Source organism: Anthonomus grandis, chromosome 15 (genome assembly GCF_022605725.1).
Source record: "Anthonomus grandis grandis chromosome 15, icAntGran1.3, whole genome shotgun sequence".
NCBI lineage: Eukaryota > Metazoa > Arthropoda > Insecta > Coleoptera > Curculionidae > Anthonomus > Anthonomus grandis.
Genome location: NC_065560.1, coordinates 16,585,807 through 16,602,470, shown reverse-complemented (window position 1 = coordinate 16,602,470; position 16,664 = coordinate 16,585,807). Strand labels below are relative to the sequence as shown.

Genomic DNA, 16,664 nt, shown 5'->3' with positions numbered 1-16,664 from the left:
CTTTTAACGTTTGGAGTCTCCACTTTTTTTAAGAGGGAGGGAGACAAGACCGTAACTGCCGATCAATATGTCGACGTGCCATGCAACTTTTTGGAACCCCAACTTGAACAAAAGAAAATCAAAGCTTGAACATCCGAATATGTGGTTTCAACAGGATGGAGCTACAGTTCAAGATCTGAAAGAAGGACAATCGACATTTTAAGGTAAATGTTACCAGAATGCATTATTTTGTTACGTAGAGACGTTGGTTGTCTGCGCGTTTACTCGATTTTGACTTTTGAATACCTGAAAGCGAAGGTTTTTCAATAAATATTACTTCAAATTAATGCTCGGGTGATGAAAACTTTTAAATATCAGCTTCGAATGGGTATCGAAAAAAAAATGGTGGTCACTTGTACTTTGAATAATTAAAACTTAATAATAAAAACAAATGGAAGATCATATATTTTTATTAATAAAAATAAAAGATAAATATCGTTTATAAAGCCGTTTTTATTAAAGGTTAAAATGTGGGAGATTATTTTGCCAGATCCTGTATATTATAAAGCATTAATAAATAATAAGGGAGAAACCTGAAGGGCTCCAACTATAAAATTAAGAGTTTGGAGAGAACTCGAGAGTTTGGCCTTCAGTTTATAATTCGAAAATTCATTACTATAAAATATAGAACTACAAGCAAAAAGAAGTCCATAAAAACGTTTGCTACAATCATAGTAAAACTGTCTATTTTGAAACTTCAAAACCTTTCTGGTTTTGAAACACAAAAGTGTGTTTGTTCAACCAAACTAGATATAAAATATCTGGTAATAAAGAATAATGAAATCAGGTGAACAGATCACTACACCCTAATTGCAGCAGTTGTATCCCTATCATATACCATTAATATTTTTTTCAATTAAAACATGTTTTAACCTAGCCATAAACTCTTGAATATGAAAGGCATGCATAGTATTCTGGTTTAGGTGAACCAACTGGAACGTGGAGAAATTCATATATTTTTTTAATGTTTACTGCAGAGCTTTTTGATGGGAAATAAGATACGAGAGTACGTAAGATGTAAAGTTAATAAAATATGAACTAACCTAAACTTAAAGTAAAATATCTTTAGGTTATTGTTGAAGAAGTAGTGCATTATTATTGTAAAGTTGTACCTTAAGAAAAATGAAATGCCCACAGTTTTATGCAACTCACAAATAAACACATTAAAATGATCTACGAAATAAGGGAAAAAGGGCAGTTATGTTTTAATACAAAAAAGAGTCAAGATAAATCATGATGTTTATTAATTATTTCTTGGCCATGCCTGAACATATTCATCATATTAGGTTATTCTTGTTGATATTAAACAAGTAGTTTAAAGTCTTCAAGGCGCGTTTGAAAAACTAAAAAATATGTTCACTACAATGGAAAATAACCAATATAATATGACAACATCTTGACTGTGAAAGACAATTACGATCTGTTGGTATGATACAGGATCAAGTGAACATCCCCGACATTTCAGAAGCTATAAATTCTACTAAGAACACTCTAAAAAGGTCGTGGCAGAGATTTTAAGAGGCTGATGATGTGACGAAAAGACATACTCGTTAAGCAAGAATAACCTATACAAGGCATGTTTATTCATTTATTTTAATTCGTAATGGATGTAATTTTATAGGCTAAGCCCGCTCACCCCGTCATCTCCTGATCCAAACCCTTTCGTCTATAGAAAGATTACGTAAAATTGTAATAGTAAATAATTTTAAATCGAAAACAAAGAAAATATATCAAATTACTTTCTTTCTTTTCAAAATATAAGGCACAAAAGAAAGGTAAGAGAGGTTTTGCAGTTTTATGGTATACACGTACGTTTAGTTGCACTGCTAATTTGCTTCTCTTCCGTAGTCGTATTGTCCGCCCACATTTTTGGTGGTGTTTTTTCTTAATCTGCCTTTGCATCTCTCTCGCACAGGTTAAGTATATTGTTTTCATATTTTCGAATAAAAACTAATACGGGAGAGGGTTGATAACAAGGAAGTAAAATAGGTAATGGAATACAAAGGCAGGTCAAGAAGAAAATATAGGTAGTTCAATTTAAGTATCAAGTAAAAGTATTAAAAAATTTAGCAATCAAGAAACCTTAAGTGCAAGAAATACTTAAGTTAAATGAATATATGTAAATCATGTAAGCTATAAAATATGGACCTAACGTTCTAATTTACTATATGCTAAATATTAAATTTATTTGTAATAGTGAGGACAAAACATATTTCTTGTCTTATAAAATGTCCTAATATTATTGTTAAATACCTAGTCATCGTGCTCCATCTATAAAAACAAAACAAATAAAATGCAAACACAAGTTTCTATCTAAAGAATTTGAATTAATTGGTTGCTAAGAACTTTTATTAAATAGTTTAAAATATAAACTTATATTTCTTTATATAACTCTTTTACGTATTGTAGAAGTACTGTATTAACAATAGTTTATTGTACTGCGGAGTTGAGTTTATTTTATCTGTCAACACAAGAATTATGCCAATATAACGGGCCGTCAGAAAATACGTTCTGGAATTAGTGGATAAATTAAGGAAAACTGGCATGTTAAACTGTATGTTAAATAAAAAGCGAGAGGTTCAACATGCTGTTGTTACTAATAAAGCAATGCAAATGGCTGTCTTAGGTCAACTTCATGACGAATCAGGAATAAGTTTTAGAAAATTGGCAAAAGTACAGGAGTACGCAAAAGCTGCTTCATAGAATATTTAAGCAATCTGGTGCAAGAACTAAATGGGTCGATTATGGCAGACGGGTGCAATTTTGTGAAACCCTTAGTGAGTTGATCATTGTTAATCCGTGTCTTATTTATAATATTACAATAATTGTACAACATTTGCTTCTCAGATGAATGTATATTTTTACTTAATGAAAAAGTAAATCGTCATAACTGCCACTACTGGTCAGATGCCAATCCTGGACAGTTTTGCTGAGTTCATAATGTAAAAAATTAAATGTTTGAAAATTATAAAAATAATTGAAGGTGGAAACAAGTATGATAAAAACTAAGTCGTTTTTTAACAAGATTCTATGTTTCTAATTTGAGGCATTATCTTGATGGTGGTAGCAATTGTGTTATAAATAGGCACCTTTCTGGAAAATGAAATTAACGTGTTTAAGATTAAAATAGACACAATCCTGCCTGCGCATGCGCTTAATTTTTTTTCTATTTTTAGAATAGGTGCACGTAGGCAAATAAAGTTTTTAAATAGAACAAGTTTATCATAAATGACACTAAATAATATTCCATATTATACATAGGTATAATAGTAGCATAACGTTCTAAGTTTGTTAAAAATGAATTTCAGTCTTAATAAGTTTCGATTGAAAAATTCCATTAAGCTATTGATACCAGTTATTTTGTAATTGCTTTAATGTTTGAAATAAATTCTTCACTTTAATTAAATAAGAAAAGGGAAAGTGATTAAAATAGGTAGTGGTAACCAGCTAAGGTCACTTTGTGAGCATTATAGCGATTATAGCGATATTCAAGTTTATCATAGAGATATTGGGGTGATGTGGAAAAAAATAGTCGATATATAAAAATTGAATAGGCATAAATATGCAATTTATCAACTTTAAGCCATTCTAGCTCAACCAGTTTTTCAGAAACAAATCGTACTTTCTTATTCCGTAAACATATCTACAACAAGTATTTTTAATTTGCTGCATTCTATTTTTAGTAAATATGTAAATATTGCTATATAGTGGTCTTAAAATGGCATAGCATCTTTTAGTAACAAAACATGTTCACGGAAATTTAGGTTATTATTAAACATAAGCCGAAGATTTCTAGCACTGCTCACATATGGAAGCTTTTCAGAATTTATGTTTAGATTAGTAATGCTCTCTCTATCATTTCTCGGTGCTTTAGATGACAAAATTTAACTTTTTGCAAGCATTTTCTGCATTAAGGACAATTTCTCTTTAAATACTGATATATTTGTTCAAGATCTTTATTTATTCTATATAAAGCCTCGGCAATGAATGAAAGGTCGCATAAATATCGCATTTGGGTATCATCAGCAAAAGAATATATACTGCAACATACGGAAATGCAACCAAAAATGTCTGAAGTATGTATCAAAAATAATAGCGGTCCAAGTATGGATCCTTGTGGCAATCCAGAAGTTATACGCACCAAATCTGACACCATATCCCCAATCACGTCTCTCTGATACCGGTCACTCAAATAATTAATAAAAAATTAAATGTAAGTCATATCAAGACCATAGTATTCGAGCTTGGCATAAAGCAAATCAGGATCCAGAGTGTCGAAAGCCTTTGAAAAATCCAAAATAATTAAGACTGTAACTTTGTTTACATGGCGAGGCCTATAAATATCGTTATTACATTTATTAATACGGACGTTATACTATGTCCTTTTCGAAAGCCAGACTGCAGAGGATATCTTTGGAGGCATATTCATAAAGCTGAATGTATACTACCCTTTCTAGTATTTTGGAAATTGTAGGAAGTATACTAATGAGTCTTACATCCGAATATGCTTTGGAATTATTGATAGTTATAAAAGTTAATAATATGAGTTATATGCTTTTATATAGCAGGGAGACAGTATTTAAGCATTTTTCATGCGTTTATATTATCACAACCAACAGCGTTAATTTTAAGGTTGCTGACAATTTTAACAATTTCGTCAAACGACATTAGTTGAAAGTGAAAAGTACATTTTTCATTTAATTTATTAGTCCTAAAAAACGAGGCATGCTCTGTACAGTTTTTAGAGTTACTAAAGACTATCCCGGTATTTCACACATACCTGCAAGTTTCCCGAAGGCACCCTATAAAAACAACCACAACAAAGTTTTAACCTACCCACCAGTAATACCAGAAAACTCAATTCGACTTCCTTGATTCTGGGATAATCTCTAAGAACGACCTTGACCTGTAAATCCATGCGAACTTATTACATTATATACACGAAATTTACATTATATACAGCCACACCACCACCCTTTCCCTCACGATTCAGCCTATAAAATTTATAATTGGGTAAAGAAACCATTGCAGTCAGAATATTTCCATTTAGCCAAGTTTCCGTCACTGCAAAAATATCGAATTCATTTCGCTAACCATATTTCAAGCCCGTCAAAAGAAAACGCACATTTAAGTGACTAACTTTTAATTCAAGCATTATAAGACTACCTAACAATCCTTTCTTTTTCTCACAAAACATATTTAGATTAACACTTTTAATATTTTATAATAATTACGAAAAATAAAGAACCAAAAACGTTTAGAAAGTCTAATAAGAAGTAAGTCTGATGCACTAAATAACTTAGGTATATTATACTATACATTAAAATCACAATAGGAAAGTTCGTAGGAAAAATGTTTCAAACAGTTTTTCCTTGTTATTTTCTTGTTTTGTTATTTTTTCCCCTTCTCAACACCAGTTCTTGAACTTGAAGATGAATTCTTTCTTGCAGCAACAGTTCTGGTAACAATATTGGAGGCTTTGGGAGTATGATTATTATTTATTGGTTGGTATGTTTTTCCACTATTTAAGATTTTTTCCGAATTTACCTCAGGTCTTGTCGGAGAAGGTTTAGGGGTTGATGGGTAGTTTTTTGTTTGTCAGACTTGGTTCGAGGTTCCGGAGTTGCGGGAGCACTATTATTTTTAAAAAGTTTTTGCTTATCAAAAACTCTGCAAAGGTAACTTTATTTGCTTCCAACAAATCAGCCACTTCAAAATTATCCTTATTTAACATTAAATAATTTTTTATTATTTTAGCCGAAAAACCTTTATTTTTTGCTATCTTAGGGAATTTATAAAAAACTTTTGGTTTTTGTTGAGGCGTTAAATCATTGGAAATAACTATACCAGTCCCTTTAAGTTTATAAACGTTTTTCAAAATTTCTTTAATATAACAAATTATTTTAAGATCTCACAAGTACGTATGTTTTTATTCATTTTTTAATAGTACTTATACTGCTAGCGGTAGTACACACTCTCGAGAGTACTTGGTATGCAAATTGAGCCGAACCAACAACGAAAAGCAGGAAACGGAAACGCCTGAAGGGGGACCAGACCCACAGACCGATTATTGCAAATTTGGGCGAGTAGCACCGGGCCTAAACCGCCAAAAATTATTTATGTGATCCCTTATGTCGTTACGAGGCCAAACAACCTGCTGATACATCGATAATCAACTTGATTATCAGTTTTATAAATACCCAACAAACGATGTGCGACTTATGTTTACGTTTGATTTTTTTAGAATATTTTAAAAAACAATTAAATTCATTAATTAGTTTCTCAACTACTATAAAAAGTAAAATTTTAACAAAAGAAAAATAAACATTTATTTATTTAATGATCACTAGTATATAAGTTATCTTGTAGCCCTCTCTAGAATTATTGAGAAAATATAATACTTCTAAAATTAACTAATTGTATATTACAGGATTTCTACATCAGATTTTTACATTGTCCTTTAGGTAGTAATTCAAATGAGAAGATGTGATAATAATAGCGCGTTTACTAAAAATAAATTTTTGATTATACTGCGTAAAGTAATCGCTAGTTACTTTAAACATCAAAAATTCCCTCTTTAGAGTGTAAACAGTTTTTAAACACATTAGCGCGAAAAAGTATAAATGACATTTATTTGACGTTATTTATAATTTGTAAACATTACTAGACACAGAATTTAAATGTAGATAATTCAATTGTGGATGAAAAAACTACATATGGTATCAGTCATAATTGAATATGTTAACCGAACAACCTTGTATGCTCCAATTTTTCCAAAATGGTGTTTTCGCGCCAATAATCGATGGTTTTCGAGATATTGGCACTTTAGTGGAAGTCACCAAAATCCTATTCTTGGATCAGATTTTCGACTGTCACGCCTTAAAGATAGATATTTTTTAGAATCTCTTTTTAACTATGCAATACTGAATAGCTATTTTACTGATCAAAGACAAACATTAAACTAAACGGCCAAAAAATTTAATAAGAAATCTATTCTAAAATAAAGTATTACTTATTTTTATTTTTTAAACTTTTAATTTGACCGCTCATACTGGACCGAAAAATTGTACGGCAGCCCGGCTAATACCTTAAAAAGTTTGCTCATTTAATCTCCTTTTTAAAATTACCTAAATGTTTTTTTCACAGTTTACTATTATTGTGTTATAGTAAAAAATAACCCTAATTCACCTTATGATATCATTGTAAAAAAATTAAACAAATTTTTAAGTTATGTTTAAAATAAGAGCGAAGGTAATTCTTATCACCATAGCAATAAACAACAAACATTTTTGGAATTTAGTTTGTTTACAGTATTCCATGAACTACTTTTTTGCTTGTATCCTAACGTTTTTGTTACCTTTTGCTTTGGATTTGTTTTTGAGTTCATTTTCCTGTGGACTGTGTTCCTTGAGCTGTTTGTTTTATTGGTTAATTATTTATTATGCCCTTGCCGTATACCGCCCAAAAATATGCAAACATGCATGTCATTTATGGTGAATGCAGAGGAAATGCTCTAGCAGCATCTAATCTTTATCAAGAAAGATATCCGAATTTGGCCCGATATCCTGACTATCGTGTATTTATTAATGTTCACCGCTCATATTCCGAAGGCATAATGCCTCATGCTCCTGTTCGAGAGGGAAGACCTCGTATTGATTATGTTGATCAAGTTTTAGAAGAAATTGAAAATGATCCGACTACTTCGGCACGAGCAATCGAAAGAAGAACAGGGATACCGAAATCGGTAGTAAACGACATCACTAGGCGATTTCAATATCACCCTTATCATGTTCAACGAGTGCAAAGCCTACTGCCTCGAGACTACGAACCACGCCTACAATTTTGCCGCAGAATGTTGCAAAAGAATCAAGAGGATCCGAATTTTTTAAATAATATACTGTGGTCGGATGAGAGTACATTCAAAAAGGATGGCTTAATGAACATGCACAATTTGCACACTTATGCGTTGGAAAATCCCCACTCTATTCGAGAAGAAAGGTCACAGTACCGATTTAAAGTAAACTTGTGGACCGGTATCTTGAACGGACGTGTAATTGGCCCATTCGAATTACCAGAAAATTTGAACTGGCAGGCTTATTTAGATTTTTGTCGAAACAATCTACTAATTCTTTTAGAAGATGTTCCTTTGGCCAGTCGCCGAATAATGTGGTTCTAAAATGATGGTTGCCCGGCACATTATGCCCATGAAGTTCGTCGGTATTTAAACCAAATATACCCCAACAGATGGATCGGCCGACTTGGTCCAATTTTATGACCTCCCAGGTCTCCAGACCTAAACCCCCTCGATTTTTTTTACTGGGGTTTGCATAAAAGAAAAGGTTTATGCAAGACCAATAAATAATATTGCTGAATTACGGCAGCGAGTAAATGATGCAGCCCAAGATCTTAACGCTGCCAGGAATGCAAGATGGATCAATAGGTCATTTATTAAAAGATGTCACGCCTGCATTCGCGTTGGTGGTAGACAGTTCGAACATATTATTTGATATTTAAATTTTTTTTTAAGTTAAATAGAAATATATTTTTTGAACATAACATAATTATAAATTTGTTTTATTTTTTTCATAAGGTAGACTAGGTTTATCTTTCACTCTATCACAATAACTTTTTTTAAAACATATTGGGTAATTTTAAAATTAAATTAAATGAGCAAACTTTTTAAGGTATTAGCCGGGTTGCCGTACAATTTTTCGGTCCAGTATGAGCGGTCAAATTCAAAGTTTAAAAAATAAGAATAAGTAATACTTTATTTTATAATAGATTTCTTATTAAATTTTTTGGCCGTTTAGTTTAATGTTTGTCTTTAATCAGTAAAATGGCTATTCAGTGTTGCATAGCTAAAAAGAGATTCTAAAAAATATCTATTTTTAAGGCGTGACAATCGAAAATCTGATCCAAGAGTAGGATTTTGGTGACTTCCACTAGTGACTGGCACAAGTGCCAATATCTCGAAAACCATCGATTTTTTACTAAAGTCATTTTATGTTTTTCTGGGTGCTTATGAGTTGCTCCATCAGCCCTTCAGTATTATCGTTGACTTTCCGGACACCCTGTATACCTAGGAGCTGAGATTTAAGCTATTAATCTCTGAGCTCGTTTCTTCTTTTTAATATCCTACCTGACTTTGTTAAGAATATTAAAATTAAAAAACCATAAAAAACAACAAGACCTATTTAAAAAAAAAATATCTAATTTGAACCAACGTTTCGGTAGTTATATCTACTACCCTTATCATGGTAATTAAAGTAAAATTAAATTAAAATAACAATATAAACAAAATATACTTATGTTGTAAATCTTCAGCTATGTAATACACTTGCCTTAAAGGTTGAAAGGAAAAATTAATTACGAAACTGCAATATTCTAATTAAAGTTTGGCAAGTGTAAAACTTAGTAATAATTAAGATATTTAGATAATGTTTATGTTTATGTTGAAAAATTATTAACGATTCGTCATATTATTTTAAGAATATTATTTAACAAAAAGTGAGTCCGATTTTCGTATATTTTATGGGGTTTATCAGAAACGGAGAATCGCAGTTTTTGCAACACCGTGCTACTTTTTAATGAGTCTAAAAATGCACTAATCAAATTTGCTATCTTAGTTTTTGTGCTACAGGATGAATTTGAGAAAAAAAAAATGTAAGTACTCTCCTGTAACTCTGTTATTGGTAATGAAATTTTAAAAAAGTTAAGCCTGAGATTTGTTGATTTTTTTGCATAAAATCCAATGGCGTACTCTTTTAATGTGACATCCAATTTTTTTTAATCTGTTTCTGCTTGCGAAGAGTTTTTCAAAAATATAATATAATCAATAATTATTTTTATAAATAATGCGACAAAATGACTTTTTCTATAATTTAAATAATTTTTTTCTATAATTAAAACACTCGTGTAGTTAACAATTTTATAGCAACTTATAATTTTGAAAAAAATCACAATTATTGTTCAAAATGCCGACTATTATTTCTTAGGTTTCACAAAGTTTATAATTTTTTAATAGCGTTTTTCAAAATATATTATTGTCTTTGTTATTCTGCAAAAATATTCTCCGTTGACTTTAAATCCGAACCTGCTCACCACCCTCCTAGAGAGCGTCAACTCTCGGACAAATCATGTGGGTATTTTCTGCGGTGGGAGTTCAAAACCTCAAGTTATGTTCATTAAGAATTCTCAAAATTTATACTTGTAAGATTTAAATTTAGTTTTTTTTTGATCTTTTGCACTTCTGTTTTAGAAACTCTGGTCTCTTGATATATTTTTCTGCACGAGGTTTCTTCTCTCGGATTGTTTTCTTTTGCCATAACTATGACAATATAGGTACTTAAATAATATATAAATTCTAAGGGAAAGATTAACTGACCTGTTCAGATAGAGTTCTAAGAATTAGTCTGCGTTTTCGTTAGATAAAATTAAGCAGGTATTCATACCATATTTCTTAAAGTTTTAAAATCTTTGGTTCTGGTTCATAATAAAAAATAATTATCAAGAATGATAACAATAAACAAGAACATCAAATAACTATCAGCAGTACATTTGAGAAAATGTAACCAGGAATAATATTTAAGAAGTAGAAATTTCAAAAATTAATTACCTGTAAGTAATAACATAACGTTAATCAATAAATTGTTTTGGACAAAAATAATTTTATCGCATTATTTATAAAAACAAATATTGCCTATGCTATATTTTTGAACAGCTCATGGCAAGTGGGTAATATATAGGATGTCCAATCAAAAAAAAAAAAAAAAAAAATGCAAATATCTCAAAATGTGACCTCTGAGAGAAAATGTTAATACACCACTAGATTTTACGCAAAAAAACTACAAGTATCAGTTTTACATTTTTAATATGTCTGTTATCAGGGTTACAGGAGATGGTTTCACTTAAAAGCAAGGTGTCGCGAAAACCACATCTCTCTATCACTTTTCATAACCAAGAAACCCTATAAGATATACGAAAATGGAACACCCTGTACTAGCTTGTTAATGATGTATAACCAACTGTGGTGAAAGAAAGAATTAAAAGTTTTAAAGACCCACTCAGATCATAAACCAAATTTTGTTTCATTTTTCTTAAAAAGTGGAAGGTAAAATTATTTTATGATTCATTGTTAATTTCAAAATGAGCGCAAAAGAAATCTACAAGTTAATAAAGTTTTTTTGTTGTCACGGTGCATGTCATTACAATTAATTAATATTTAATTTTTTGATTTATATGATTTTGTTTTTGGATTGCATTTTATTAATCAGATTTAATTTAGGTCTATTCTTTAAAATTATCTGCTTCTATAAAATTAGTAACAATATATTAATTAACAATAATGGAAAAAAAACTATTAAAAATTACCAATTTATATATACTATTTCAAGTGTTTTATCTAATCTAATCGAGTAGGTAGATTTTGCTAAAATTTATATATAGAAAAAGTGCCATGTCAAAGTTATCCTTAGTAACTAGCAATAATTCAATACTTAATACTTAATAATTATAGTCGTGTGGGAAAAAATCTCAACAAATTTCACCCTGTGAATCGAGGTGGAAAAAAGCAGGGTAAAAAAGTAGGGTCCAATAAGTATGTCATTAATCACTCTTGCCCAAATATTTAAGGAAAATCTATGTTGAAAATTATTTTTTTTTTACAGAATGGGCATGTTCTACTGCCCAAACATGGTTATTATGGAAATGTTGCACTATATCTCGTGTAAATGTGGCCTCGTCTATAGCCAAAATTAATTTTGTAAAATCTTCATGTCTATCGGACTTTTCTTAAAACTACTGATGAAATACAACTCTTCTAGGATGATGTTAAGGTTGTAACACTGGTTGAAACACCCATTGATAATCCTAATGATAATACTGTTCTAGTCATACTGTCTTCCACAATTTACTATAAAAAACTTCAACATGAGCTAATATAAGCCTAGTACTCTATTTGTACTAGGCTTATATTATTTGACTAAAATGTCTGCCTCAATTTGTAACATTTCAGGTTAAGCAGTTCTTCCAGCGTGGCCTGCTCGTTGTTCTTCTAAATATGACAAGGTATTTAAAAGAACAACGAGCAGACCACGCTGAAAGAACTGCTCAACCTAAAATGTTACAAAACGGAGTCTTAAAACTAAATTTACAAACACACGTGGGATTGATGATTACTTAAGCAAGCATGTCCGCCTGCATGCTGCGGCTGCATTTTCTTAGTAAGTATTGTATTTACTAATTCAATGTTTTTTTAAACATGAGCCATTTTTTCGCACAAAATTATTAGATAAATAAAATACGCACAATGATATTAAAAGAATCGTGCAACTGATCGAACCAAAGATTCGTACTGTAAATTGGTTGGTTAACATTCTTATTTTTTTTAATTTTTAATATTATACTATCAGTTTTATTATGCAACTCTTATATTTGTATGGGTGAGTTTTTAGTATTTTAACTCCTTTTGACGAGTCCTACAAGCACTTAAAATAAACGACTCAAGTTTGAAAAAACCTTATATAACCGTCGATTCCCGTATTTTGCTTTATTTGAAGGGTACCTCACTCCACTGTAACTAGGAAGAGAAAGAAATGTAAACTCAGAACAAACCTGTTTGAGGGATTTAAAAGTTTAAAAAGTGTTGAAGAAGTAGTATCTTTTTGCAGTGAGGCTGTTATATAAAGTAAATAGAGGATAGAGAGAGGCTTTTTAACTTTAGTTTTCCTCCAAAAGTTATGTGTTAATATCTGTTTAGAGCTAGCAATACTTTCTAAATAATTTATAAGAGTATAATGTAACAAAATGTAGAATTTAATTTAATATTAATATCAATTTTAGTTACATATTTTTTCTTCTATAATTTATAAATAGTATAACAGATAATAGTTCTAAACTTCATCAAACATACTTTAATTTTCTAGCAAGCTATCATTATTCTTTCTTTCTTACTTTACAATAATATGTATATAAAGGATGTTTTTTTAGAGGCGGAGAACTTTAAATTCAAATTAAACACAAAATATTTTATTCATATGAACGAATTTGCTTTTATATTAAGGAAGTTTTTTTGGCATTAATACTTAAAAATGATTTCGGGCATGTGATCCCCACGGCTGGCGCGTACGGGCGTAATCTAGAGTTCCAATTTTCACACACTCTTTCCAGTACTGCAGGCTGTATTCACGGTAATCACGCGTCCTATGTTGGCTTCCAAATGCTTAAGTGTTTCGGGTTTATCAGCGTAGATATGCGACTTAACATAGCCCCAAAGAAAATAATCTAATGGCGTCAAGTCGCACGAACGAGCTGGCCAGTTTACAGGTCCATTTCTTGAAATTATTCGTTGCTCCAATGTCTCTTGCAGTAAATTAATGTAATGTAAATCATAGAGAAATGAATATTAAAAGAGTGTTTGAAAGGTAGCCTAAATTGATCATCAAGTTTTAAACCTTAACCTAAGATATTTAGTTCGGTTAGACGGCATCGAGGGCCAACTTCTGTCATAATTGTCATTATTATTATCGATTTTCTTTCCTTCCTTGCCATCACCCACCTTCGCATCATCGATTGTCGCCATTGCTTATTCCTTTTTATTTGGGCGTCCATTGGGTGTGTTCTTTTGTTTTTTCTCAACAAAAAATAGTTAAAAATGTAGCTTAAAGTCATTAAAGTGTAATTTCATCATATAGGCAGAAGCTTTTTTGTTGTTTTATTGTGTGGTTTCAGATCCCTAGGATGGGGTAAGTGCAATTTTTTTTATCAAATAGTTTTCACCTTGTTGTAGGTCACCTAAAATTGTTGTTTACCATTTTAAAACTGCCCTAATAATGTCATCACCAGGAAAATTAATTTTTAAATGCAAGGAACCCACTTGTTCTAATACATACTATTGTCCTATTGAAGATTCATACAAAAATAAAATTTTCTTTAAATTTCCTGAAAGTGACATTATTAGGAGGTCCCAATGGTTTAAAATACTTGGTTTAAACCCAACCTCAACAAGGTGTTATTTATGTCAAGACCATTTTGAGGATATTTCATTTACTAGTACTATACATACTCATTTAAGAAAATGTGCTCTCCCAATTGCTGGCCCAAGTATTATTCAAAATGCCCCAGTACTGGTTGAGGCACAAGTACCTTGGGAAGATACATTGACTTTATTACCTACTATGATAATCCAGCAATCTCAATATAATGTTCAGAATGAACATAATTATGCTAGACCACTTTTTACTAGGTCTGACGAAAGGTATCATCATCAGTGCTTTGCTGCTAGGAAGTACCAAAAGCACAATAAGTGAAACAACTTCCATTCTACCAGGTCACTACTCAAGGAGGTACCTCACCTCGATAAGGTGGGAGTAAGATCCAGGGATGCTCTTTGAATATTTAAGAAAAAGGACCGATGACATCTAGAATTAAGGGTATACATCAGTGTCAACTAATTTTTAATATCATACTCTCCATAAAGAATATTTTAATTACAGGATTAGTTTTTATATATTACCACTCCCCTAACATTTTTGGGTACCCTCTGTACAAAAAAGTAGGTAGTAAACGTAAAATTTTTAGGGCATATTTTTGAGAAATATAGTTCTTATGTCTGTAAATAACTAATTTATAAATTTGATAAATTGTAATTTCTGTATCATATCCTCAAAATGTAAAATGTAAAAAGCAAAATACATACCATGGAGTGTTGTGCTAAAGCAGCACAAAAACAAATTGTATCAGGATCCCTTTTAAGACAATAAATTATAAACTTACTTTACAATTGACTTAAATTCTACCCCTACCCTTGTTAATTTGTTGATAACAGTGAAATTAACATTGTTAGTATCGAGCATTTAATTCTCAAAATAGGACTAAATATATTATACTTAATCTCTAAAATATTGTCTTACATAATTGACCCATTAAATCTTTTTTTGATAGCGTATTGGGCTGTAAAATCTCTTTCACATTCTCTAAAAATCAGTGAAAAAGTGCAATTAACGATTTATTTTTTTGAAGGGCCTAAATGCATTAACTTAACAGCTTAAAAGTAGATTTGATGAATTTAATGTCAAAACACTAACGTATTCAATTAAAAAATGTATAAAATAAACTTAAATTACAAACATTATCACTCTTAGCCTCTTCAAAAATTAAATTAATACACTTGCACTATTTTATAATTTTTTAGAGTTTGTGATCGAGATTCACAGCCTTTACGCTGTTAAAAATTGATTTAATGGGTCAATAATTTTAAATTTCGCGCCATTCTTAAATTTTGAATAGCCGAACTAAAATAATTGACATTTGTCACAGTCGGTAAAATAGTCTGCTGTAATACCGATCCGTCATAGAAATGACAGGCAGATTTCTATGACGGATCGGTATTACAGTAGACTATTTTACCGACTGTGACAAATGTCAATTATTTTAGTTCGGTTAGACCGCAACCGCACGCTGCAATCGAGTTTAGGGTAAAGATGATGCCTACTTGTCACTATGGGATTGAACCCTCTCATACTTTTAATTACTCTATGATGTAAATTATAGTCATTGCTTGGCGCGCTGTATGGCACGTGGCACCGTCCTGCTGAAACCACATTTCTGCAACGCCTGCAACGGCTTCCAATTGAGGCACAAAAAAGTTGGTTATCGTGTTTCTGTATCGCTCACCGTTTACTGTAACGTTCTGACCATCAGCATTTCTGAAGACATAAGGACCAATGATTTCACCGGCCCATAAAGCGCACCAAACGGTTAGTTTTTTTGGATGTAACGGTTTTTCGCCAATAGCTGTAGCCAGTGGATTCTTATTCTCCAAATTCGGCAATTCTGCTCGTTTACATAGCCATTTAACCAAAAGTGTGCTTCATCACTAAACAAAATTTTCATATGAAATTGTGGATCAACAGCAATCTTTCCTTCCACCCAACTCCTGGACGACAAGTTGAATTTTATATGCTCGCAATTCGAGATCTTTGCGCAAAATTTTCCATAAAGTAGATGGACATAAGTTCACTTGTTGAGAAGGACGACGAATTGACATTTGGATCATTATCAACACTATGCTGCACAGCAGCTATCGCTTGTTTCGTGCGCACTGTACGGCGTCTTACGGGATGCGTATTGTCGACTAGAGTATAAGTATTGCGAAAACGATCAACAGTTTCTCGAATTAATCTCTCTGAAGGACGATTATGAGCACCATAAAACTCACGTAATGCCCGATGTGTTTCTCGAATAGAACCATGCCTTTCAAAATAAATTTGAACAGTTTGGAAACGTTGCTCCTGCGTGAGTCTGCTCATGATGAATTGCCAAACCAAACTAATCTAAAAATAACGCAGAACTGTCGGGTCGGTTGTCATAAAAAACAGTGTTGCCAAATGAAAGTTCTCCGCCTCTAAAAAACACCCTTTACAAGGTGACTGGTAAGTGGACCTATTCCTTTGAGAAAATGAAAGTATAGCTTATTTGCAGTCGATTAAATATAGTTTCTACATTTCTGAACGATCTTGGAGATACTTAATTTTTTCCCAGACAAATTTAAAAAATTATACAATAAAATAAAAGCTATTTTAAAAGTCGATTTTTAAATTATAACCAACCATCCATACATATATCTT

General features: G+C 31.4%; 1 protein-coding gene and 1 long non-coding RNA gene across 13 annotated transcripts in view; one reads left to right on the top strand and one right to left on the bottom strand.

Moving 5' to 3' along the window:
- Positions 1-16,664, bottom strand: part of LOC126745199 (zinc finger protein 574-like) — a 250,094-nt gene that overhangs the window by 132,037 nt on the left and 101,393 nt on the right. The window lies entirely within an intron of this gene.
- On the top strand, positions 13,423-14,811 carry LOC126745203 (uncharacterized). The gene is made up of 2 exons (XR_007663463.1): positions 13,423-13,781; positions 14,282-14,811. It is a non-coding gene; the product is annotated as an uncharacterized LOC126745203 (long non-coding RNA).